Source organism: Stegostoma tigrinum, unplaced genomic scaffold (genome assembly GCF_030684315.1).
Source record: "Stegostoma tigrinum isolate sSteTig4 unplaced genomic scaffold, sSteTig4.hap1 scaffold_146, whole genome shotgun sequence".
NCBI classification, from domain to species: domain Eukaryota; kingdom Metazoa; phylum Chordata; class Chondrichthyes; order Orectolobiformes; family Stegostomatidae; genus Stegostoma; species Stegostoma tigrinum.
The window spans coordinates 259,127-284,957 of record NW_026728090.1 but is presented as its reverse complement, the minus strand read 5'-3'; the positions used below and the strand labels follow the sequence as shown (position 1 = coordinate 284,957).

Here is a 25,831-nt window from a genome sequence, read left to right as displayed (position 1 = left end):
ACTGCATCACATTTCACTCAGTCTGACCACCCCATCTCCCTCAGTCAGTGCATCCCATTTCCCATAGTCACTGCCTCCCATTTCCCTCAGTCACTGCATCCCATTTCCCTCAGTCACAGCATCCCATTTCACTCGGTCACTGCATCCCATTTCACTCGGTCACTGCATCCTATTTCACTCAGTCACTGCAACCCATTTCCCTCAGTCACTGCCTCCCTTTTCCCACAGTCACTGCAAACATTTCTCACAGTCACTGCAACCCATTTCCCATGGTCACTGCATCTCCTTTCCCTCAGTCACTGCATCTACTTTCCCTCAGTCACTGCATCTACTTTCCCTCAGTCATGGCACCTCATTTCATTCATTCACGGCACCTTCTGTCCCTCATTCACTGCATCTCATTTCCCTCTGTCACTGCATCTCATTTCCCTCTGTCACTGCATCTCATTTCCCTCAGTCACTGCAACTCATTTCGTTTAGTCACTGCATCCCATTTCACTCAGTCACTGCATCCCATTTAACGGAGACAGTGAATCCTGTTCAACTGAGACAGTGAATCAATTTCCATCAGTCACCACACCCTACTCCCCACAGTCCCGGCACCCCATCTCACTCAGTCAGTGCATCCCATTTCCCATAGTCACTGCATGTCCTTTCCTTAGTCACTGCATCGCATTTCACTCAGTCACTGCATTCCATTTCCCACAGTCACTGCATCGCATTTCCTTCAGTCACTGCGTCTCATTACCCTCAGTCCCTGCATTTCACTTCCCTCAGTGACTGCATCCCATTTCTCTCAGTCACTATATCCCATTTCCCACAGTCACTGCATCCCATTTCACTCAGACACTGCATCCCATTGAATGGAGAGAGTGAATCCTATTCAACTGAGACAGCAAATCCATTTCCATCAGTCACCGCGCAATATTCACCACAGTCACGGTATCACATTATCCTCAGTCACTGCGTCCCATTGCACTCAGTCACTGCGTCCCATTTCACTCAGTCACTGCGTCCCATTTCACTCAGTCACTGCGTCCCATTTCACTCAGTCACTGCATCCCATTTCACTCAGGCACTGCATCCCATTTCACTCAGGCACTGCAGCCCATTTCACTCAGGCACTGCAGCCCATTTCACTCAGGCACTGCAACTCATTTCCCTCACTCACTGCATCCCATTTCCCTAGGTCACTGCAACCCATTTCCCACAGTCACTGCAACCCATTTCCCCCAGTCACTGCAACCTCTTTCCCACAGTCACTGCATCTCCTTTCCCACAGTCACTGCATCGCATTTCATTCAGTCACTGCGTCTCATAACCCTCTGTCCCTGCATTTCATTTCCCTCAGTGACTGCATCCCATTTCACTCAGTGACTGCATCCCATTTCACTCAGTCACTGCATCACATTTCACCGAGTCTCAGCACCCCATTTCACTCAGTCACTGCATGTCCCTTCCTCAGTCACAGCATCGCATTTCACTCAGCCACTGCATCACATTACCCTCAGTCACTGCATCTCATTTCCCTCAGTGACTGCATCACATTTCACTCGGTGAATGCATCACATTTCACTCGGTGAATGCATCACATTTCACTCAGTCACTGCCTCCCACTTCACTCAGACACTGCCTCCCATTTCACTCAGTCACTCCCTCCCATTTCAGTCAGTCACTACCTCCCATTTCAGTAAGTCACTGCATCTCCTTTCCCTCAGTCAGTGCATCCCATTTCCCATAGTCACTGCCTCCCATTTCACTCAGTCACTCCCTCCCATTTCCCTCTGTCACTGCAACCTTTTCCTGTAGTCACTGCAACCCAATTCCTACAGTCACTGCATCCCATTTCCCTCAGTCACAGCATCCCATTTAATTCAGGCACTGCCGCCCATTTCACTCAGGCACTGCAGCCCATTTCCCTCAGTCACTGCAACCCATTTCCCACAGTCACTGCAACCCATTTCCCACAGTCACTGCAACCCATTTCCCCAAGTCACTGCAACCCATTTCCCCTAGTCACTGCAACCCATTTCCCCAAGTCACTGCATCTCCTTTACTCCACTCACTGCATCGCATTTCACTCAGTCACTGCATCCCATTTCCCACAGTCACTGCATGACATTTCCTTCAGTCACTGCGTCTCATTACCCTCAGTCCCTGCATTTCATTTCCCTCAGTGACTGCATCCCATTTCTCTCAGTCAATATATCCCATTTCCCACAGTCACTGCATCCCATTTCACTCAGTCACTGCATCCCATTTGACTCAGTCTCTGCATCCCATTTCACTCAGTCACTGTCTCCCATTTCATCCAGTCACTGCATCGCATTTCCCTCAGTCACAGCATCGCATTTCCCTCAGTCACTGCATCCCATCTCACTCAGTCAGTGCATCCCATTTCCCATAGTCACTGCATGTCCTTTCCTTAGTCACTGCATCGCATTTCACTCAGTCACTGCATCTCATTTCGTTCAGTCATTGCATCCCATTTCCATCAGTCACTGCATCCCATTATCACTCAGTCACTGCATCCCATTTCCCACAGTCACTGCAACCCATTTCCCCTAGTCACTGCAACCCATTTCCCCAAGTCACTGCATCTCCTTTACTTCAGTCACTGCATCGCATTTCACTCAGTTACTGCATCCCATTTCCCACAGTCACTGCATCGCATTTCCTTCAGTCACTCCGTCTCATTACCCTCAGTCCCTGCATTTCATTTCCCTCAGTGACTGCATCCCATTTCTCTCAGTCACTGTATCCCATTTCCCACAGTCACTGCATCCCATTTCACTCAGACAATGCATCCCATTTAATGGAGAGAGTGAATCCTATTCAACTGAGACAGCAAATCCATTTCCATCAGTCACCGCGCAATATTCCCCACAGTCACGGTATCACATTATCCTCAGTCACTGGGTCCCATTTCACTCAGTGACTGCATCCCATTTCACTCAGGCACTGCCGCCCATTTCACTCAGGCACTGCCGCCCATTTCACTCAGGCACTGCAGCCCATTTCACTCAGGCACTGCAGCCCATTTCACTCAGTCAGTGTCTCCCATTTCATCCAGTCACTGCATCGCATTTCCATCAGTCACTGCATCCCATTTCAATCAATCAGTGCATCCCATTTCACTCAGTCACTGCATCTCATTTAACGGAGACAGTGAATCCTGTTCAACTGAGACAGTGAATCAATTTCCATCAGTCACCACACCCTAATCTCCACAGTCCCGACACCCCATCACACTCAGTCAGTGGATCCCATTTCCCATAGTCACTGCATGTCCTTTCCTTAGTCACTGCATCACATTTCACTCAGTCACTGCATCTCATTTCGTTCAGTCATTGCATCCCATTTCCATCAGTCACTGCATCCCATTATCACTCAGTCACTGCGTCCCATTGCACTCAGTCACTGCGTCCCATTTCACTCAGTCACTGCATCCCATTTCACTCAGTCACTGCATCCCATTTTACTCAGTCACTGCAGCCCATTTCACTCAGGCACTGCATCCCATTTCCCTCAGTCACTGCAACCCATTTCCCACAGTCATTGCAACCCATTTCCCCAAGTCACTGCATCTCCTTTACTTCCCTAACTGCATCGCATTTCACTCAGTCACTGCATCCCATTTCCCACAGTCACTGCATCGCATTTCCTTCAGTCACTGCGTCTCATTACCCTCAGTCCCTGCATTTCATTTCCCTCAGTGACTGTATCCCATTTCTCTCAGTCACTATATCCCATTTCCCACAGTCACTGCATCCCATTTCACTCAGACACTGCATCCCATTTAATGGAGAGAGTGAATCCGATTCAACTGAGACTGCAAATCCATTTCCCACAGTCACCGCGCAATATTCCCCACAGTCACGGTATCACATTATCCTCAGTCACTGCGTCCCATTGCACTCAGTCACTGCGTCCCATTTCCCTCAGTCACTGCATCCCATTTCACTCAGTCACTGCATCCCATTTAACGGAGACAGTGAATCCTGTTCAACTGAGACAGTGAATCAATTTCCATCAGTCACCACACCCTACTCCCCACAGTCCCGGCACCCCATCTCACTCAGTCAGTGCATCCCATTTCCCATACTCACTGCATGTCCTTTCCTTAGTCACTGCATCGCATTTCACTCAGTCACTGCATCGCGTTACCCTCAGTCCCCACACCCTATTCCCCACAGTCACGGCATCACATTTCACTCAGGCACTGCATCCCATTTCACTCAGTCACTACATCCCATTTCACTCTGTCACTGCATCCCATTACCCTCAGGCACTGCATCCCATTACCCTCAGGCACTGCAGCCCATTTCACTCAGGCACTGCAGCCCATTTCACTCAGGCACTGCATCCCATTTCACTCAGGCACTGCAACCCATTTCCCTCACTCACTGCTTCCCATTCCCCTCAGTCACTGCAACACATTTCTCACAGTCACTGCAACACATTTGCCACAGTCACTGCATCACATGTCACTCAGTCAGTGCAGCCCATTTCCCATAGTCACTGCCTCCCATTTCCCTCAGTCACTGCATCCCATTTCCCTCAGTCACTGCCTCCCATTTCCCACAGTCACTGCATCCCATTTCCCTCAGTCACAGCATCCCATTTCAGTCAGTCACAGCACCCCATTTCACTCAGTCACTGCATCCCATTTCACTCAGTGACTGCATCCTATTTCACTCAGTGACTGCATCCCATTGCACTCAGTCACTGCATCCCATTTCCCTCAGTCACTGCCTCCCTTTTCCCACAGTCACTGCAAACATTTCTCACAGTCACTGCAACCCATTTCCCATGGTCACTGCATCTCCTTTCCCTCAGTCACTGCATCTACTTTCCCTCAGTCACTGCATCTACTTTCCCTCAGTCATGGCACCTCATTTCATTCATTCACGGCACCTTCTGTCCCTCATTCACTGCATCTCATTTCCCTCTGTCACTGCAACTCATTTCGTTCAGTCACTGCATCCCATTTCACTCAGTCACTGCATCCCATTTAATGGAGACAGTGAATCCTGTTCAACTGAGACAGTGAATCAATTTCCATCAGTCACCACACCCTACTCCCCACAGTCCCGGCACCCCATCTCACTCAGTCAGTGCGTCCCATTTCCCATACTCACTGCATGTCCTTTCCTTAGTCACTGCATCGCATTTCACTCAGTCACTGCATCGCGTTACCCTCAGTCCCCACACCCTATTCCCCACAGTCACGGCATCACATTTCACTCAGGCACTGCATCCCATTTCACTCAGTCACTACATCCCATTTCACTCTGTCACTGCATCCCATTACCCTCAGGCACTGCATCCCATTACCCTCAGGCACTGCAGCCCATTTCACTCAGGCACTGCAGCCCATTTCACTCAGGCACTGCATCCCATTTCACTCAGGCACTGCAACCCATTTCCCTCACTCACTGCATCCCATTCCCCTCAGTCACTGCAACACATTTCTCACAGTCAGTGTCTCCCATTTCATCCAGTCACTGCATCGCATTTCCCTCAGTCACTGCATCCCATTTCAATCAGTCAGTGCATCCCATTTCACTCAGTCACTGCATCTCATTTAACGGAGACAGTGAATCCTGTTCAACTGAGACAGTGAATCAATTTCCATCAGTCACCACACCCTACTCCCCACAGTCCCGGCACCCCATCTCACTCAGTCAGTGCATCCCATTTCCCATAGTCACTGCATGTCCTTTCCTTAGTCACTGCATCGCATTTCACTCAGTCACTGCATCGCGTTACCCTCAGTCCCCACACCCTATTCCCCACAGTCACGGCATCACATTTCACTCAGGCACTGCATCCCATTTCACTCAGTCACTACATCCCATTTCACTCAGTCACTACATCCAATATCACTCAATCACTGCATCCCATTTCACTCTGTCAATGCATCCCATTACCCTCAGGCACTGCATCCCAATACCCTCAGGCACTGCATCCCATTACCCTCAGGCACTGCATCCCATTACCCTCAGGCACTGTAGCCCATTTCACTCAGACACTGCAGCCCATTTCACTCAGACACTGCAGCCCATTTCACTCAGGCACTGCAACCCATTTCCCACACTCACTGCATCCCATTTCCCTCAGTCACTGCAACCCATTTGCCACAGTCACTGCATCTCCTTTCCCTCAGTCACTGCATCGCATTTCACTCAGTCACTGTGTCTCATTACCCTCAGTCACTGCGTCTCATTACCCTCAGTCACTGCGTCCCATTTCACTCAGTCACTGCACCACATTTCACTCAGTCACTGCACCACATTTCACTCATTCACTGCATCCCACTTCACTCAGTCACTGCATCCCATTTCACTCAGTCACTACATCCCATTTCACTCAGTCACTACATCCCATTTCACTCAGTCACTACATCCCATTTCACTCAGTCACTGCATCCCATTTCACTCAGTCACTGCATCCCTTTTCACTCAGTCACTGCATCCCTTTTCACTCAGTCACTGCATCCCATTTCACTCAGTCACTGCATCCCATTACCCTCAGGCACTGCATCCCATTTCACTCAGTCACTGCGGCCCATTTCACTCAGGCACTGCGGCCCATTTCACTCAGGCACTGCGGCCGATTTCATTCAGCCACTGCGGCCCATTTCCCATCATCACTGCCTCCCATTTCCCTCAGTCACTGCATCCCAATTCCCTCAGTCACTGCAACCTTTTCCTATCGTTACTGCAACCCAATTCCCACAGTCACTGCATCCCATTTCCCTCAGTCACTGCATCCCATTTCAGTCAGTCACTACATCCCATTTCCCACAGTCACTGCATCCCATTTCACTCAGTCACTGCATCCCATTTCACTCAGTCACTGTATCCCATTTCATCCAGTCACTGCATCCCATTTAACTGAGACAGTGCATCTCACTGAACTGAGACAGTGCATCCCATTGCGCTCAGTCACAGCATTCCATTTCCAAGTCACTGCATCTCCATTCCCTCAGTCACTGCATCTCATTTCCCTCAGTCACTGCATCTCATTTCCCTCAATCACTGCATCCCATTTCACTCAGTCACTGCATGCCATTTCACTCAGTGACTGCATCCCATTACCGTCAGTCTAGGCACCCCATTTCACTCAGTCACTGCATCCCATTTCACTCAGTCACTGCATCCCATTTCACTCAGTCACTGCATCCCATTTCACTCAGTCTCAGCACCCCATTTCACTCAGTCACTCCATGTCCCTTCCTCAGTCACAGCATCCCATTACGCTCAGTCACTCCATCCCATTACCCTCTGTCACTGCATCCCATTACCCTCTGTCACTGCATCCCATTACCCTCTGTCACTGCATCCCATTACCCTCAGTCACTGCCTCCCACTTCACTCAGTCACTGCCTCCCACTTCACTCAGTCACTCCCTCTCATTTCACTCAGTCACTGCATCCCATTTCATTCCGTCACTGCATCCCGTTTCTCAACTGACGCTGCATTCAAGTTCCGTCAGGTACTGCATCCCATTTCCTCAGTCACTGCACACCATTTCACTCAGACACTGCATCCCATTTCACTCAGTCACTGCGTCCCATTTCCCTCTGTCACTGCATCCCATTTCCCTCAGTCACTGCATCCCATTTCATCCAGTCACTGCATCCCATTTCATCCAGACACTGCATCCCATTTCACTCAGTCACTGCGTCCCATTTCCCTCTGTCACTGCATCCCATTTCCCTCAGTCACTGCATCCCATTTCCCTCATTCACTGCAACACATTTCTCACAGTCACTGCAACACATTTGCCACAGTCACTGCATCACATTTCACTCAGTCTGAGCACCCCATCTCCCTCAGTCAGTGCATCCCATTTCCCTCAGTCACTGCATCCCATTTCCCTCAGTCACTGCCTCCCATTTCCCACAGTCACTGCATCCCATTTCCCTCAGTCACAGCATCCCATTTCAGTCAGTCACAGCACCCCATTTCACTCAGTCACTGCATCCCATTTCACTCAGTGACTGCATCCTATTTCACTCAGTCACTGCATCCCATTTCCCTCAGTCACTGCCTCCCTTTTCCCACAGTCACTGCAAACATTTCTCACAGTCACTGCAACCCATTTCCCATGGTCACTGCATCTCCTTTCCCTCAGTCACTGCATCTACTTTCCCTCAGTCATGGCACCTCATTTCATTCATTCACGGCACCTTCTGTCCCTCATTCACTGCAACTCATTTCGTTCAGTCACTGCATCCCATTTCACTCAGTCACTGCATCCCATTTAATGGAGACAGTGAATCCTGTTCAACTGAGACAGTGAATCAATTTCCATCAGTCACCACACCCTACTCCCCACAGTCCCGGCACCCCATCTCACTCAGTCAGTGCGTCCCATTTCCCATACTCACTGCATGTCCTTTCCTTAGTCACTGCATCGCATTTCACTCAGTCACTGCATCGCGTTACCCTCAGTCCCCACACCCTATTCCCCACAGTCACGGCATCACATTTCACTCAGGCACTGCATCCCATTACCCTCAGGCACTGCAGCCCATTTCACTCAGACACTGCAGCCCATTTCACTCAGACACTGCAGCCCATTTCACTCAGGCACTGCAACCCATTTCCCTCACTCACTGCATCCCATTTCCCTCAGTCACTGCAACACATTTCTCACAGTCACTGCAACACATTTGCCAAAGTCACTGCAACCCATTTGCCACAGTCACTGCATCTCCTTTCCCTCAGTCACTGCATCGCATTTCACTCAGTCACTGTGTCTCATTACCCTCAGTCACTGCGTCTCATTACCCTCAGTCACTGCGTCCCATTTCACTCAGTCACTGCGTCCCATTTCACTCAGTCACTGCGTCCCACTTCACTCAGTCACTGCGTCCCACTTCACTCAGTCACTGCATCCCACTTCACTCAGTCACTACATCCCATTTCACTCAGTCACTACATCCCATTTCACTCAGTCACTACATCCCATTTCACTCAGTCACTGCATCCCTTTTCACTCAGTCACTGCATCCCATTTCACTCAGTCACTGCATCCCGTTACCCTCAGGCACTGCATCCCATTTCACTCAGGCACTGCGGCCCATTTCACTCAGGCACTGCGGCCCATTTCATTCAGACACTGCGGCCCATTTCCCATCATCACTGCCTCCCATTTCCCTCAGTCACTGCAACCTTTTCCTATCGTCACTGCAACCCAATTCCCACAGTCACTGCATCCCATTTCCCTCAGTCACAGCATCCCATTTCAGTCAGTCACAGCACCCCATTTCACTCAGTCACTGCACCCCATTTCAGTCAGTCACTACATCCCATTTCCCACAGTCACTGCATCCCATTTCACTCAGTCACTGCATCCCATTCAATGGAGAGAGTGAATCCTATTCAACTGAGACAGCAAATCCATTTCCATCAGTCACCGCGCAATATTCCCCACAGTCACGGCATCACATTACCCTCATTCACTGCGTCCCATTACACTCAGTCACTGCATCCCATTTCCCTCTGTCACTGCATCCCATTTCACTCAGTCACTGCATCCCATTTCACTCAGTCACTGCATCCCATTTCATCCAGACACTGCATCCCATTTCATCCAGTCACTGCATCGCATTTGACTCAGTCACTGCATCCCATTTGACTCAGTCACTGCATCCCATTTGACTGAGACAGTGCATCTCACTGAACTGAGACAGTGCATCCCATTGCCCTCAGTCACAGCATTCCATTTCCAAGTCACTGCATCTCCATTCCCTCAGTCACTGCATCTCATGTCCCTCAGTCACTGCATCTTATTTCCCTCAATCACTGCATCCCATTTCACTCAGTCACTGCATGCCATTTCACTCAGTGACTGCATCCCATTACCGTCAGTCTAGGCACCCCATTTCACTCAGTCACTGCATCCCAATTCACTCAGTCACTGCATCCCATTTCACTCAGTCACTACATCCAATTTCACTCAGTCTCAGCACCCCATTTCACTCAGTCACTCTATGTCCCTTCCTCAGTCACAGCATCGCATTTCACTCAGTCACGGCATCACATTACCCTCAGTCACTGCATCCCATTACGCTCAGTCACTCCATCCCATTACCCTCTGTCACTGCATCCCATTACCCTCTGTCACTGCATCCCATTACCCTCAGTCACTGCCTCCCACTTCACTCAGTCACTGCATCCCATTTCACTCCGTCACTGCATCCCGTTTCTCAACTGACGCTGCATTCAAGTTCCGTCAGGTACTGCATCCCATTTCCTCAGTCACTGCACCCCATTTCCCTCAGTCACTGCATCCCATTTCACTCAGTCACTGCATCCCATTTCGCTCAGCCACTGCATCCCATTTCCCTCAGCCACTGCATCCCATTTCCCTCAGTCACAGTATCCCATTTCACTCAGACACTGCATCCCATTTCACTCAGACACTGCATCCCATTTCCCACGGTCACTGCATCCCATTTCACTCAGTCACTGCGTCCCATTTCACTCAGTCACTGCGTCCCATTTCACTCAGTCACTGCATCCCATTTCATCCAGTCACTGCATCCCATTTCATCCAGACACTGCATCCCATTTCATCCAGTCACTGCATCGCATTTGACTCAGTCACTGCATCCCATTTAACTGAGACAGTGCATCTCACTGAACTGAGACAGTGCATCCCATTGCCCTCAGTCACAGCATTCCATTTCCAAGTCACTGCATCTCCATTCCCTCAGTCACTGCATTTCATTTCCCTCAGTCACTGCATCTCATTTCCCTCAGTCACTGCATCTTATTTCGCTCAATCACTGCATCCCATTTCACTCAGTCACTGCATGCCATTTCACTCAGTGACTGCATCCCATTACCGTCAGTCTAGGCACCCCATTTCACTCAGTCACTGCATCCCATTTCACTCAGTCACTGCATCCCATTACACTCAGTCTCAGCACCCCATTTCCCTCAGTCACTGCATCTCATTTCCCTCAGTCACTGCATCTTATTTCCCTCAATCACTGCATCCCATTTCACTCAGTCACTGCATGCCATTTCACTCAGTGACTGCATCCCATTACCGTCAGTCTAGGCACCCCATTTCACTCAGTCACTGCATCACATTACCCTCAGTCACTGCATCCCATTTCACTCAGTCACTGCATCCCATTACGCTCAGTCACTGCATCCCATTACGCTCAGTCACTGCATCCCATTACCCTCTGTCACTCCATCCCATTACCCTCTGTCACTGCATCCCATTACCCTCTGTCACTGCCTCCCACTTCACTCAGTCACGCCCTCTCATTTCACTCAGTCACTGCATCCCATTTCACTCCGTCACTGCATCCCGTTTCTCAACTGACGCTGCATTCAAGTTCCATCAGGTACTGCATCCCATTTCCTCAGTCACTGCACCCCATTTCCCTCAGTCACTGCATCCCATTTCACTCAGTCACTGCATCCCATTTCCCTCAGTCACAGTATCCCATTTCACTCAGACACTGCATCCCATTTCACTCAGACACTGCATCCCATTTCCCACGGTCACTGCATCCCATTTCACTCAGTCACAGCCTCCCATTTCTCTCAGTCACAGCATCCCATTTCCCACAGTCATTGCATCCAATTTCACTCAGTCACCGCACCCAATTCCCCACAGTCACGGCATCACATTACAGTCAGTCACTGCATCCCATTTCACTCAGTCACTGCATCCCATTTCACTCAGTCACTGCATCCCATTTCCCTCAGTCACTGCATCCCATTTCCCTCAGTCACTGCATCCCATTTCACTCAGTCACTGCACCCCATTTCCCTCAGTCACTACATCCCATTTCCCACAGTCACTGCATCCCATTTCACTCAGTCACTGCATCCCATTTAATGGAGAGAGTGAATCCTATTCAACTGAGACAGCGAATCGATTTCCATCAGTCACCGCGCAATATTCCCACAGTCACGGCATCACATTACCCTCAGTCACTGCGTCCCATTACACTCAGTCACTGCGTCCCATTTCCCTCTGTCACTGCATCCCATTTCACGCAGCCACTGCATCACATTTCACTCAGTCACTGCATCCCATTTCACTCAGTCACTGCATCCCATTTCACTCAGTCACTGCATCCCATTTACTCAATCACTGCATCTCCTTCACCACAGTCACTGCATCACATTTCCATCAGTCACTGTTTCCCGTATCTCACAGACGATGCATTCCATTTCCCTCAGTGACTGCATCCCATTTCCCTCAGTCTTTGCATCCAATTTCCATCAGTCACTGCATCCCATTTCACCTTGTCCCTGCATCCCATTGCACTCAGTGATGCATCCCATTGCACTCAGTGACTGCATCGCATTTCACTCAGTCACTGCAACCCATTTCATGCAATCACTGCATCCCATTTCCCTCAGTCACTGCATCCCAATTCCCTCAGGTCACTGCATCCCATGTCCCTAAGTCACTGCATCCCATGTCCCTCAGTCACTGCATCCCATTTCACCCAGTCAGTGGGTCCCTTTTCGGTCAGGCACTGTATCGCATTTCCCTCAGTCACTGCACCCCGAGCCCGCTCGGGCACTGATTCCCTATTAACTCAGAAACTCCTTCCCAGTCCCTCTGTACCTGCAGTTCATGTCACTCTGTCATTGCATCCCATTTCCCTCAGTCACGGCATCCAATGTCCCTCAGTCACTGCATCCCACGTCCCTCCGTCACTGCATCCCACGTCCCTCAGTCACTGCATCCCATGTCCCTCAGTCACTGCATCCCATGTCCCTCAGTCACTGCATCCCATTTCACACAGTCACTGCATCCCATTTCACTCAGTCACTGCATCTCATTTCACTCAGCCACTGCATCACAGTACACTCAGTTACTGAATCACAGTACACTCAGTGAGTGCAACATAGAACATAGAACACAGAACAGTACAGCACAGAACAGGCCCTTCAGCCCACAATGTTGTGCCGACCATTGATCCTCATGTATGCACCCTCAAATTTCTGTGACCATATACATGTCCAGCAGTCTCTTAAATGACCCCAATGACCTTGCTTCCACAACTGCTGCTGGCAACGCATTCCATGCTCTCACAACTCTCTGCGTAAAGAACCTGCCTCTGACATCCCCTCTATACTTTCCACCAACCAGCTTAAAACTATGACCCCTCGTGCTAGCCATTTCTACCCTGGGAAATAGTCTCTGGCTATGAACTCTATCTATGCCTCTCATTATCTTGTATGCATATTTCACTCAGTGACGGAATCACATTTCACTCAGTCACTGCGTCCCATTTTACGCAGTCACTGCATCCCATTTCACGCAGTCACTGCATCCCATTTCACTCAGTCACTGCATCACATTTCACTCAGTCACTGCATCACATTTCAAACAGTCACTGCATCACATTTCACTCAGTCACTGCATCACATTTCACTCAGTCACTGCATCCCATTTACTCAATCACTGCATCTCATTCACCTCAGTCACTGCATCACATTTCCATCAGTCACTGTTTCCCGTATCTCACAGACGATGCATTCAATTTCCCACACTCACTGCATCCCATTTCCCTCAGTGACTGCATCCAATTTCCATCATTCACTGCATCCCATTTCACCTAGTCCCTGCATCCCATTGCACTCAGTGATGTATCCCATTGCACTCAGTGACTGCATCGCATTTCACTCAGTCACTGCAACCCATTTCACGCAATCACTGCATCCCATTTCCCTCAGTCACTGCATCCCAATTCCCTCAGGTCACTGCATCCCATGTCCGTGTGTCACTGCATCCCATGTCCCTCAGTCACTGCATCCCATTTCACCCAGTCAGTGCGTCCCTTTTCGGTCAGGCACTGTATCCCATTTCCCTCAGTCACTGCACCCCAAGCCCGCTCGGGCACTGATTCCCTATTAACTCAGAAACTCCTTCCCAGTCCCTCTGTCACTGCAGCTTATGTCACTCTCTCACTGCATCCCATTTCCCTCAGTCACGGCATCCAATGTCCCTCAGTCACTGCATCCCACGTCCCTCCGTCACTGCATCCCACCTCCCTCCGTCACTGCATCCCATGTCCCTCAGTCACTGCATCCCATTTCACTCAGTCACTGCATCTCATTTCACTCAGTCACTGCATCTCATTTCACTCAGCCACTGCATCCCATTTCACTCAGTGACTGCATCACAGTACACTCAGTTACTGAATCACAGTACACTCAGTGAGTGCAACATATTTCACTCAGTGACGGAATCACATTTCACTCAGTCACTGCGTCCCATTTCACGCAGTCATTGGATCCCATTTCACGCAGTCACTGCATCGCATTTCACGCAGTCATTCCATCCCATTTCACGCAGTCACTGCATCCCATTTCACGCAGTCACTGCATCCCATTTCACTCAGTCACTGCATCACATTTCACTCAGTCACTGCATCACATTTCACTCAGTCACTGCATCCCAATTGACTCCATCACTGCAGCTCCTTCAACACAGTCCCAGCATCCCATTTCCATCAGTCACTGGTTCCCATATCTCACAGACACTGCATTCAATTTCCAACACTCACTGTATCCCATTTCCCATAGACTCAGCGTCTCCTTTCCCACAGTCTCTGCATCTCATTTCACTCAGTGATTGCATCCTACTTCCCAAAAATACTGCATCCCATTTCGCTCAGTCACTGCATCTCATTTCACTCGGTCACAGCACCCCATTTCCCTCAGTCACTGCATCCCATTTCCCACATTCACTGCATCTCCTTTCCCTCAGTCAATGCGTCACATTCCAGTGAGTCACTGCATCCCATTCCACAGTGTCACAGCATCCCATTTCACTCAGTGACTGCAACCCATTACCCTCAGTCACTGCATCCCATTTCCATCAGTCACTGCGTCCCATTCATCTCAGTCACTGAATCCCATTTCCCGCATTCACTGCATCCCATTTCCATCAGTCACTGCATCCCATTTATCTCAGTCACTGAATCCCATTTCCATCAGTCACTGCATCCCATTCCCCACAGTCACTGAATCCCATTTCCCTCATTCACTGCATCCCATTTCCATCAGTCACTGCATCCCATTTATCGCAGTCACTGCATCCCATTCCGCACTGTCACTGCATCCCATTCCCCACAGTCACTGCATCCCATTCCCCACAGACACGGCATCCCATTCACTTGAGTCGCTGCATCCCATTTCAAACAGACACCGCATCTCCTTTCCCTCAGTCACTGCATCTCTATTCACACAGCCACTGCATCCCATTTCACTCAATGCTTCACTTTACACTCAGTCAGGGCATCCCATTTCCATCTGTCACTGCGTCCCATTTCCTCAGTCTCTGCATCTCCTTTCCACAGTCACGGCAATCCAATTTCACTCAGTCACTGCATCCCATTGCCCTCAGACACTGCATCCCATTTCCCTCAGACACTGCATCTGATTTCCATCAGTCACTGCATCCCATTTCCCTCAGTCATTGCATCCAATTTCCCACATTCACTGCATCTCCTCTCCCTCATTCACTGCATCCCATTAACCACAGTCACTGCATCGCGTTACCCTCAGTCACTGCATCACATTACCCTCAGTCAGAGCATCCCATTTCCCACATTCACTGCATCTCCTTTCCCTCAGTCAATGCGTCAAATTCCACTGAGTCACTGCATCCCATTCCACAGTGTCACAGCATCCCATTTCACTCAGTGACTGCAACCCATTACCCTCAGTCACTGCATCCCATTTCCATCAGTCACTGCGTCCTATTCATCTCAGTCACTGAATCCCATTTCCCTCATTCACTGCATCCCATTTCCATCAGTCACTGCATCCCATTTATCTCAGTCACTGAATCCCATTACCCTCAGTCACTGCATCCCATTACCTTCAGTCGCAGGATCCCATTTCCAACAGACACTGCATTCCATTTCCGTCAGTGACTGCTTCCCATTTCAATCAGTCACTGCATACCATTTCCATCAGTCACTGCATCCCAGTTCACTCAGTCTCGGCATCTCATTTCCCTCAGTCACTGCATCCCATTTCGCTCAGTCACTGCAACCCATTTCCTTAGTCACTGCATCCCATTCCCCACAGTCACTGAATCCCATTAGCCTCAGTCACTGCATCCCATTACCTTCAGTCGCAGGATCCCATTTCCAACAGACACTGCATTCCATTTCCGTCAGTCACTGCATCCCATTTCCCTCAGTCACTGCATCCCATTTCCCTCAGTCACTGCAACCCATTTCCCTCAGTCACTGCATCTCCTTTCCACAGTCACGGCAATCCCATTTCACTCAGTCACTGCATCCCATTTCACTCAGTCACTGCATCCCATTTCACAGAGTCACTGCATCTCCTTTCCATCAGTCACTGCGTCCCATTTCACTTAGTCACTGCGTCCCATTTCCATCAATCACTGCATCCCATTTCCCAGTCACTGCATCCCATTACCATCAGTCACTACATCCCATTACCCTCAGTCACTGCATCACAGTACGCTCAGTCACAGCATCCCATTTCCCTCAGACACTGCATCCCATTCCCATCAGTCACTGCATCCCATTTCCATCAGTCACTGCATCCCATTTCACTCAGTCACTGCAACCCATTTGACACAGTCACTGCAGCCCACTTCACGCAGTCACTGCATCCCATTTAAGAGTCACTGCATCCCAAAACCGTCAGTCACAGCATCCCATTTCTCTCAGTCACAGCATGCCATTTCCCACAGTCACTGCATCTCCTTTCCCTCAGTCACTGCATCCCATTAACCTCAGTCACAGCATCCCATTCACCTCAGTCACAGCATCCCATTTCACTCAGTCACTGCATCCCATTCGCCACAGTCACCGCATCCCATTTCCCAAATACACGGAATCACCTTTCCCTCAGTCACTGCCTCCCATTACCCTCAGTCACAGCATCCCATTTCACTCAGTCACAGCATCCCATCTCCATGAGTCACTGCATCCCAGTTCACACATTCACTGCAGCCCATTTCACTCAGTCACTGCATCCCATTTCACTCAGACACTGCAACCCATTTCCCACAGTCACTGGATCCCATTTCCCTCAGTCACTGCATCCCATTAGACAGAGTCACAGCATCCCAGTTTACTCAGTCACTGCAACCCAGTTCAATCAGTCTCGGCATCCCATTCCCCTCAGTCACTGCATCCCATTACCCTCAGACACAGCATGCCATTTCCCACAGTCACTGCATCTCCTTTCAATCAGTCAACGCATCCCATTTCCATCAGTCAACGCATTCCATTTCCATCAGTCACTGTATCCCATTTCCCGCAGTCACTACAACCCATTTCCCGCAGTCACTACAACCCATTTCCCGCAGTCACTACAACCCATTACCCTCAGTCACTGCATCCCAGTTCACACAGTCACTGCATCCAATTTCACTGAGTCACTGCATCCCGTTTCACTGAGTCACTGAATCGCATTTGTTGTTCTCACTTGAATGCAATGGTCATGAATCTCCTCCAATGGCTGGTCATGTATTTCCAATGCAAAATTTTACCAAGTTTTGATTTTAAATTTTGATTACACGTGTTTCCTCTATTCTATAAGATGCTGCAATAAACTCAAATTTGACGAATCATAATTCAACCACCATTACCTACAGAGTTAATTTCATCAAACAGGTCTAATTAGAATTGTCATATTCCCAAATCCTGATTCAAGTTTTTCTAATTATGGGCCACGTGGCTAAGAAAAAAGACACTTAGAATCAGAGAGATGTACAGTCGGGAAACAGATCCTTTGGCCCAATTTGTCTATGTTGACCAGATATCCTAAATTAATTTAGTCCCATTTGCCAGCATTTGGCCCATATTCCTCTCAACCCATCCTATTCATATACCCATCCACATGCCTTTTAAACGTACAAGCCTCCACCACTTCCTCTGGCAGCTCACTCCATACATGCACCACTATGAAAAAAATCCGGTCCATTTTAAATCTTCCCTCTCTCATTTTTAACCTATTCCCTCCAGTTTTGGATTCCAGCAACCCGGGGAAAAGATCTTGGCTGTTCGCTCTATCCATGTCCCTCGTAATTGTATAAACTTCTATATGGTCAGCCCTGAACTCCAAAGTTCCAAGAAATAGCTGCCTGTTCAAGCCCACGGTATACCTCCAACCTCCGATGCTCATAACATCCTTGTAGATCTTCTCTGAACCCTTTCAAGTTTACAACATACAACAACACAGCGCAGAACAGGCCCTTCGGCCCTCAATGTTGCACCGACATCCTTCCTCTCGCAAGGAGACCAAAATCGATTGCAGTATTCCAAAAGCAGCCGAGCCAACGTCCTATATGGCTGCTAAGTGATCTCCCAACTCCTATCCTCAATGCACTGACCGATAAAGGCGAGCACACCAAATGTGTCCTTCATATCCTTTCTACCGGTGGCTGTACTTTGATGCAACTACGAAACTGCACTCCAGTGTCTCTTTATTAAGCAACACTCCCCACAACCTTGAGTGTAAACGTGCTGCCCTGATTTGCCTTTCCAAAATGTAGCACCTCACATTTGTCTAACCTCAACACCATCTGCCATTCCTCAGTTTATTGGCCCTTGTCAATGTCACATTGTATTCTGAGGTGACCTTCTTGGCTGGCTACTACACCTTCAATCATTGGGAAACTTACTAACCACACCTTCTATTTTCATGTCCAAATCATTGCATCACTTCAACTCCCCCTCCCACTCCCTGAATGACATGTCCATCCTGGGCCTCTTCCAGTGTCACAACCAAACCACCCAGAAACTGGAGGAGCAGCACCTCATATTCTGCCTCGGGAGCTTCCAACTCAATAGCCTCAATGTGGACTTGGCCACCCTCAAAATCTCCCCACCCGCCAGCCTCATCCCAAGACTAGTTCCTCCCCTCATCCCCGCCTCAATGACCTGTCCGCCTTCTCTCCCACCTATCCACTCCTCCCACCTCACTGACCAAGTCCCACCACTGCTTGGAATTATTCTTCTTTTCACACTTCTTCAGCTCAATGTTATTTCTAAAATCTATTTTGCAATTGTTGGAAAAAGTGAGATAAAGAGAAGTAAAAGAAGTTACATTCTTACCACTCGGGAAATCTCTGAATATTCTTCTGTTGAAAGGCCGCCAAGGAACGATGCAATTCTTTTGTCACAAACGCTGTGAGGGAGACATCTTTTTCGGTTCCACTAACTCCACCCTAAGGAAGACAAACCCATCTAGTGACTTAAAGCATACTCTATTGTTGCCAAAGGTGGAGAGCTGGATGAACACAGCAGGTCAAGCAGCATCAGAGAAGCAAGAAAGCTGATGTTTCGGGACGAGACCCGACTTCAGAAAATTGGCGCTGGAGAATCTGAGATAACAAGGTGCAGAGCCGAATGATACTGCTTGGCCTGCTGTGTTCATCCAGCCTTACACCTTCTTATCTCAGATTCTCCAGCATCTGCAGTTCCTACTACCTCTATTGTTGCCCTTTCACTTCACTGAACTAATATGAGCCAGTAGTTTTGTTTAGGCTCGTGTAATCTTACGGTTATTGGCCTGTACAAAATCATGAATTAATTTTGATCGACTGACGGGAGGAGAGATGAATCTTACAGAAATTTTTGTTTTCTACCAATTTGCAGAGGGCATCGTGGGCGATTGAAGGACAGTGTTATTATCCTCCAGGTCTGTGGACTGCATCGCTACCAACTTGCCCATTTGCATATACATAAAATATTCATTATATACCAATGAAACATAATAAACCAATACTGCGTACTAAAAACAACGCTCACATATCAACAGAAATTTAAATATTTATCATCGAGTTTGAAGGATTGAATTCAATGATACAAAGCAAAAACCAGTGAAGATGAGTGCAGTTGGTCAGCACTTTTGCCACTAAGTGGAGGTTGGCAGTTTGAGGCCACCCAAGAACAAGCAAGCTCTGTCTAACTCCAAGGGCAGCACGGTGGCTCAGTGGTTAGCACTGCTGACTCACAGCGCCAGGGACCCAGGTTCGATCCCACCGTTGGACGATCTTCTGTGCGGAGTTTGTACATTCTGCCCATGCCTGCATGGGTTCCTGCTGGGTGCTCTGGTTGCCTCCCACAGTCCAAAGATGTGCAGGCTCAGTGTATGGGCCATGCCAAACTTGCCCATTGTGTTTAGGGATGTGTAGATTAGGTGTGTTAGTCATGGGAAATGTAGGGTTACTGAGGAAAGGGTTGGGGGATGAGTTAGGGTGAGACGCTCTTTGGAGGGTGGCCGTGGACTTCTTGGGTCAAAAGGGGCTTGTTTCCACACCGTAGGGATTCTATGATATGGAAGTATCTTTTGAAGTGGACATTCATGGGTATGCTATAACAGAGACCTTGAAATACTGCACAACAAATATTTGGAACTGGACTGTCAATTCAGACATAGCATCAAAAAAGGTCATGGAAGTTGTCACCGATATAAAGCAGGATTGATGAAAATCCAGCAGGAAATGGTGTCAGAAGGCACTGTATCTTTTATTCATCTCCAGTTATTTTGTCCAAGGCACTGGATGCTGGCAGGATTGAAACATTTAAGAAATGCTTCACAAATCACATATAAGGACCTGCACATCTTTGAACAATGGGAGGAAACTGCAGCACCTGGCGGAAGCCCCTCGCAGACGCGGGGAGGACGTGTCAATTCCACACAGATAGTTACCCAAGACTGGAATCTCAATTGGCTCCCCAGTGCATGAGCAGCTCTAACCACTGAGCAACTACCTTGCCCAGAAGGGGTTTTATAAGCGCATACATTATTTCCATTAAGACAGATCCAATCCTCTGTGTCCAATCAAAACAACATATTGTAGATATCATGACAACAATCATAAATGATTTTGAATAAGTAAATCAAAAAACTTGAAATAGTTTCCAAGCCTAAATACTAGATATGTTGCAGTTAAGATGAATAGCGCAACAACAAAAAGGCCATATTTTATGTGACCATCGGTAACACTTGAAAACTTGCAACAATTTGTCACCAGTAGTGCTCTGAAGTGGCTTGATGGTGCCCTCCTTCATCCACTGGAATGAAACTCCAAAGATCACAAATTCTCCTTCAATACCATGTTGTAACAGTGACTGCATCAACCTGTGTTTGTGCGCCTGACTGGAAACCCACACAACATGCATAAACAAAAAAATAATCTAAGGTAATAGGAGAAAAAAATGTATGTATGCAACGTCTTTGAAAAGCAATTATTTGTCGCGGCTGCAAGCCCATAAGGAATCTCGTTTCACAGATTATATTCATTTGCACTGCAGGTCATGCCAGTCAGAATCAGTTTTCGTTTCATGACAGATAACTAAAATGTCCATTGCAATGAACTTTGGTTGATCAGAAGATTTTAAGTAAGGACTATGTCTTGTGTGAGCTGACGGCATTAGGGGATGGAGAAGGTACACGCACTGCTGGCATCTTGACACCATTGAATGAGCAAGCATGGACGCAAAGGTTGTAACAGCTAACAATTGTACAGGCAATATCTTTTGAGCTCCTTCCGAGCAGGCCTGTAATACTCTAAAGCTGTGCTAGACCCTCACTTCCTCCACCTTACGTACGCTGCTTTTTCTTTTTGACAAGAAGCACCTCTATACCCGTCATCCAAGGCTCCTTAATCTTACCCCTTCTTATCTGTCTCAGAGGAACAAATTTATACATCACTCGCAACAACTGCTCCTTGAACAGCCTCCACATGTCTGCTGCGCCCTTTCTGTGGAACAATTGCTCCCAATCTGTACTTCCCAACTCCTGTCTGATCGCATCATAGTTTCCTTGACCCCAGTGAAATATCTTCCCCTGGTAACTGCTCCTTTCCCTTTCCATGGCTATGGTAAATGGGAGGCTCTTGCGGTCACTGTCGCCAAAGTGTTCTCCCACCACGAGATCTGACACCTGTCCTGGCTCATCGCCGAGCACCAAATCCAAAATGGCCTCCCGCCTCGTCGGCCTGTCCACATACTGAGTCAGGAAACCCTCCTGAACACACCTGACAAAAACGGCTCCATCCAAACCATCTGCACTAAGGAGGTTTCAATCTATATTGGGAAAGTTGAAGTCACCCATAACAACAACCCTGATACGTTTGCACTTTTCAACAATCTGCCGGCCAATGAGTTCTTCGATCTCCCAACTGCTATTTGGGGTCTGCAGAAAACCCCCAGTGAAGTGACTGCTGCCTTGCTGTTCCGAACTTCCACCCACACTGACTCAGTCGACAAACCTTCCTTGGCAACCTCAGCCCATACATCCGCAGTAGACGAGTCCTCAAAGGTTCTTTCAGCTGCGTTATACTGTCCTTGACCAACAAAGCCACACCTCCCCCTCTTTTACCACCTTCCCAGACCTTATGAAAGATCTAAACCCGAGAACCTGCAACATCCATTCCTGACCCTGCTCTATCCATGTCTCCGAAATGGCCACAACATCGAAGTCCCAGGTACCTATCCAAGCTGCAAGCTCACCTACATTATTCCGGATACTCCTGGCATTAAAGTCGTCACACTTCAATCCAGCTTGCTGTCAGCCAGCACACTTCTGTGACAGTGAGGTCCTGACCAAGTCCTCCCTATGCTCACCCTCCTGTGTACTAGGACTACACCTCAGTTTCCAATCCCCCTTCTGAGCTCGTTTAAATCCAACCGAATGGCACTAGCCAATTTCCCACCCAGGATATTCGTGACATCACAGAACCTGGCACCTGGTAGGCAACACACCAATCGTGAGTCTCTTTCGTTCCCGGCAAATCTTCTATCAGTCCCTCTAACTATTGAGTCCCCAATGACTATCACTCTCTTCCTATCCCCACTTCCCTTCTGTGCAAGAGGGACAGACTCTGTGCCAGAGACCTGCACCCTACTGCATACCCGTGCTAAGTCATCCCCCGGAACAGTATCCAAAATGGTATAGTTGTTTTTCAGGGGAGCTACTGCAGGGGATTTCAGGGGAACGACCACAGGGAAAGGTTAGTCAAGCTACACCGGGTAAACGTGCATTTTTGGCTGAAGAAACATGTGTTTCAATGTGAGCTCATGGAAGAAGCCATGGAGTCAAAGCTAAACATTTCGGCAAGAAGACAACCATTCTTAAAAGCAGCATACAGCGTGAAAAAGAAATGAGCTGCTTTAATATCCACTTAAAATTTATGTGGAATATCAGATGGAATTTTCTTATTGACTCCATTGTGCAATCATGTCGAGCTAAAAATGTTAACTGCATTAATTAATACTAACCAGAAACGAACTTTGTAGTAAATGGTTTGACGATTTTCTGTATCTGGAACATCCCTTTTCCTTCTCGAACGAAGATCGTACCAACCTATGGTACCAAACTGTGAGTCAAACGGATGGGACACATAATCTTTAAATTCCTCATCAAAACAGTCTCATCGTATGGTTCTGTGCAATAAAAGAGAAAGAATAAACATGTTTCCCACAATTTTGCTGATGTTTACGAACAGAATGCTCAAATTCAAAAAGTTTGGGCTGGCATGTCTGCTTCCTCCAGCCTGTTTAAACTGTTCCATTCAATGTGAAATTTGTGATAAGTTTTAGCACACAGGTCTATGTGATCTGCGCCACCACCTTCTATTAGTCATACATGCTTTCCCCCTCTTCCTGTGATACATTCTTTGAAGTGTTCATTGAGATTTTGATTTTAAATCTTATCGTCATATTCTTTTGATTCTCAAGCATCAATGAATCTGATGTTGCCGCCATTCCATGCAGTGCACAGCACGTCAAACAGGAGTCTTACTCTTGCCATGAGCACTGAGGTAGTATGGGGTCACAACTGTCTCATAGTTCAGAATGAAATTCTACATATAGGGCTATGAAGAGTCATGCAGTTAATTTTATTTGACATGCTCTTTCTTTTCTTCACAAATATGCTGGATTTAAAGTGATCTTCACCCTCATTTAAAATGAATTCAATATCCAACCATCTGTAAAACTAGCATATCCAAATTTTAATTTGAGTTCAGTGTTACACAAATATATGACTTTTTTAAAAATTATGTTCGAGTCAACATTAACATTTCATTCCCTGACAGCGGGTGAACTTACTTTTAAACTCCAATTTTCCTTCGGTATTAATGGAGAGATGAGCCTTTTTGCAAGCACCGAAAGGCTGCACCAGTTTATGCTAAAACTTACGGAACTGTACGTTTCACAAATATGTTCCTATTAAACACTAATTCCTAGTGAAGCAGTATGATGCTAAATTCATTCAACTGGACAGCAAAAATGGTCAAGATTTTAAAAGCAAGCAACTATTTTGAAGTCACTCTTCGAACTAAATTCCATCTTGGTGTCTGAGAGTCCATAGGTTCCTCACTCTCAACGAACCATTCAACAGTCATGCAATTACTGAAACACACAGACAAAAAACATGAATGTTAACAGTCACTAAGATTTTGAGAGTGATTTGGAATTCGTACTCAATACCCCCTGGGGAAAACCAGTTCCAATCTGGACAGTACTCACTTATTACCATCCCACCTACCTTCCCCAGCACCTCCTCCCCCTCCACACGATTTGTTTCTGAGCTCCCTTCCACCCTCCATTTCTCAGGAAGGGTCCTGACCCAAAACCTCAACTTTCTTGAGCCTCTGATGCTGCCTGCCCTGCTGTGTTCCTCCAGCTCCACAATGTGTTATCTCAGACACCAACATTGGCAGTTCTTACTATCTGGATAACTCATTCTCACCTTGTCACAAGTGATTTATACTCATTATCTTTTCAGATGACGCATGTACATGTATATACATAAATATACATATTGCACTTTTATGCCTGAACCACTAACCTCGAGAATATTTGAAAAGAGTCTCTTCATATCTGCATGAAAGAGAAATCATCAAGGTCATAACTTTCATTTTAGGAATAACTCGAACATTCAAAGTACTCACAGTCAGTGTCCCATTTCCTTGACCAGTCAATTTGATGTGAATCTTTCTTCCAAGTGGAAACTATAACAGCAATTATATTTGAGAGTCAAACACTTCATTGCATCACCAATATTTCCTTGTCTGTTTGAAACATAAGATAATGAAATAATCATGGACAGATTGGCCAACAGTGTAATTTAATGTGTGTTATGGCAACTCAAAATCACAACCATTGAAGTGAGCTTTAAAAAGCTGCTGTCATACAACAGAGCACTTTTTGAGATGCAGTGATGAACATACTTCCTGAGATGCAAATAATATCTGCCAAATTAATTCCAAAGAATACCTTTACAATTAAAAAGAAGCTAATAATCTCTTTACATTGCGAAGCTTGTCAGATTGCTATTAGTCAATGGAAATCGTTCAGAACAATTATTTATTCCCAGATGAAAAGGAAGTGTATACATTTCATGACAACAAAATGTGAGGCTGGATGAACACAGCAGGCCAAGCAGCATCTCAGGAGCACTTTTGTCCTCCTGAGATGCTGCTTGGCCTGCTGTGTTCATCCAGCCTCACATTTTGTTGTCTTGGATTCTCCAGCATGTGCAGTTCCCATTATCTCGTATACATTTCATTTTCACATCTTATCCAAGAGAGAAAATAAAACACCTTCATGAATACATTGTCAAACAAGAGACTCACAAAAAAAGTCATTTGGCCCATTGAATATTCCTCCATCATTTGGTGAGATCATGGTTGATCTCATTACATTTATCATGACACAGCATTTCCACCAAACCCTCCTTATAGCTAATACATTCCGATCCAAGTAACATCCCGGTAAATCTCTGTTTCTGGGCCATGCCTTGTCTTTCCAAATATTTTTTCAGTC

At 47.5% G+C, this 25,831-nt stretch overlaps 1 long non-coding RNA gene across 1 annotated transcript in view; it reads right to left on the bottom strand.

Annotated features, from left to right (window-relative positions):
• The window catches only part of LOC132207752 (uncharacterized), a 188,566-nt gene extending 163,548 nt beyond the window's left edge, over positions 1 to 25,018 (bottom strand). The window contains exons 1-2 of the long non-coding RNA XR_009443778.1: positions 24,958 to 25,018; positions 19,109 to 19,221 (exon numbers count right to left, since the gene is read on the bottom strand). This is a non-coding gene — a long non-coding RNA (uncharacterized LOC132207752). The remainder of the gene's footprint in view (positions 1 to 19,108; positions 19,222 to 24,957) is intronic.
• Positions 25,019 to 25,831: the final 813 nt, after the last annotated feature.